Source organism: Odocoileus virginianus, chromosome 22, assembly GCF_023699985.2.
Source record: "Odocoileus virginianus isolate 20LAN1187 ecotype Illinois chromosome 22, Ovbor_1.2, whole genome shotgun sequence".
NCBI classification, from domain to species: domain Eukaryota; kingdom Metazoa; phylum Chordata; class Mammalia; order Artiodactyla; family Cervidae; genus Odocoileus; species Odocoileus virginianus.
In genome coordinates this window covers 36,478,215-36,480,928 of record NC_069695.1, presented here as the reverse complement: position 1 = coordinate 36,480,928, position 2,714 = coordinate 36,478,215, and positions in this window count along the sequence as shown.

The following is a 2,714-nucleotide window of genomic DNA, read 5'->3' as shown; positions in this document are numbered from 1 at the left end:
AAGTTCAACAACATTAATCATCAGGGAAATGAAAATCAAAACTGCAATGAGATGTCAGAATCATCTGTCAGAATAACTATTATCAAAAAAGTGACAAATTACAAGTGCTGATGGGCGTACAGAGAAAAGGCAACATCTGTGTACTATTAGTGGGAAGGTATTGTGGCTCAGCTGGTAAAGAAGCCACCTGCAATACGGGAGACCTGGGTTCAGTCCCTGGGTTGGGAAGATAAACCCCTGGAGAAGGGAACAGCTACCCACTCCAGTATTCTGGCCTGGAGAATTCCATGGATTGTATAGTCCATAGGGTCGCAAAGAGTCAGACACAACTGAACGACTTTCAGTTCACTTAACAGTGGGAAGGTCAACTGGTGCAACCACTATGGAAAACAATATAGATGTTCCTCAAAAAATTAAATCTTAAATTCCTCAAAAAATTAAAAAGAGATGATCCAGCAATTCTAATCTTGAGTTTATATCCACAGAAAATTAAATCACTAATTCAAAAAGATATATGCATCTCTGTGTTCATTGTAGCATTATTTACAACAGCCAAGATATGGAAGTAACCTAAGCGCCCATCAGTAGATACACAGAAAAAGAGAAAGAGGTGCATATATGTATTAGAATATTACTCAGACATAAAAAAGAACAAAATAATGCCATTTGCAGCAACATGGATGGACCTGGAGATGGTCACACTGAGTGAAGTCAGTCAGACACAGACGAGTATCATATAATATCGCTTATATATGGAATCTAAAAAGTGCATACAAATAAAGTTATTTACAAAGTAGAAGGAGAGTCATGGACGTAGAAAACAAACTCATGGTTTCCAGGGGATAAGGCGGGGAGGATAAACTGGGAGACTGGGACGGACACATACAGACTACTATACGTAAAAGAGATGACTGACAGGAGCCCATTGTATAAAGCACAGGAAACTCTGCTCAGTGCTCTGTAAAGGCCTGCATGGGAAAAGAATCTTAAAGTGGACATACATATATGTGTAACTGACTCATTTTGCAGTACCCCTGAAACTAACACAACATGGTAATTCAACTATACTCCAATAACATTTTTTTAAAAAAAAGAATGAAATCTTGCCATTTGTGACAACATGGATGCACCTAGGATATTATGCTAATTATGAAGTAAATTGGACAGAGATAAACAAATACTGTATGAATTCACTTATATGTGGAATCTGAAAAACAAAACAAATAAGTACACATAACTAAACAAAGTCATGGATACAAAGAAAAGGACAGGTAGTTTCCAGAGGGGAGGGGAGCAAGAGAAAGAAAACTGGTGAAGGAAATTAAAAAGCACCAATTTTTAGTTGCAAAATAAATGTCAGGGGTATGAAACAGTGTGGGAAATATAGTCAATTACGTAATATCTTTCTATGGTGACATATCATAACTAGACTTATCCTGATGATCGTTTTGAAAAGAACAGAAATATTGAATCACTATGCTGTGTACCAGGGAACTAACATAATGTTGCAGGTCAATTACACTTCAAAATAAACTCATAGAAAAAGAGATCAAATTTGTGGTTACCAGACATGGGACGTGGGTGGGAAAATTGGATAAAAGCAGTCAAAAGATACAAATTTCCACTTATAAGATAAGTAAGTCCCAGGGATGTAAGATACAACTTGATTAATATAATTAACACTGTTTTATATTATATAGGAAAGTTGTTAAAAGAGCAAATCCTAAGAGTGCTCATCACAAGGAAAAATTGTATTGGTTTCCATTTCTTTAATTTTATTGGGTTAGCTGAAAAAGTTCCTTCAGTTTTTTAAGTAAAAATAAAAGACACATTTTTCATTTTTACCACTAACTTTATTGAACAACGCATTCACCATTTTGTTCCACTACCTTGGGCCATTTTTCAGGCAACTTCATAATTCCATCTTCCCAAAACTTTCTATCTTATTGAGCAAAGAACTGTTCCAGGTGCCTTTTACAGTCTTCCAGGGAATGGAAATTTTTTCCATTAAGAGAATAAATGGAAATCCGAAGGGGCAATGTCTGGTGAACACAGCACATGAATCAGAACTTCCCAGCCTAGCTGTAACAGCTTTTGCCTGGTCATCAAAGAAGCATGAGGTCTTGCATTATCCTGATGGAAGATTATGCATTTTCCGTTGACTAATTCCAGATGCTATTCGTTGAGTTCTGCTTTCAGTTGGTCTAATTAGGAGCAGTCCTTGTTGGAATCAATTGTTTGGTTTTCCAGAAGGAGCTCATGACAGAAAACTCCCAACCCCACCATATACACATCACCTTCTTTGGAAGAAGACCGGACTTTGGTGTGGTTGGTGGTGGTTCATTTCACTTGTCCCATGATCTCTTTTGTTCCACATTATTGTATAGTATCTACTTTTCATGGCCTGTCACAACTTGTTTTCAAAACAGAACATTTTTCTTTACATTTCAGTAGAGAATTGCATGTGGAAATACCATCAAGAAGGTTTGTTTCGCCTAACTTATGTGGAATTGAAACATCAAAGCAATTAACATAACGAGTGGTGCAAATGATTTTCAACACTTGGTTTGGGTATTTTGAGTATGTCAGCTATCTACTGTGTGGTATAACAGTGCTTGTTCTCAATTAATTTCTCAATTTGATCACCATCAACGTCAACTGGTCTACCCGAAGGGGCGTATTGTCCAGTGAGAAATCTCCAGCTCGAAACTTTG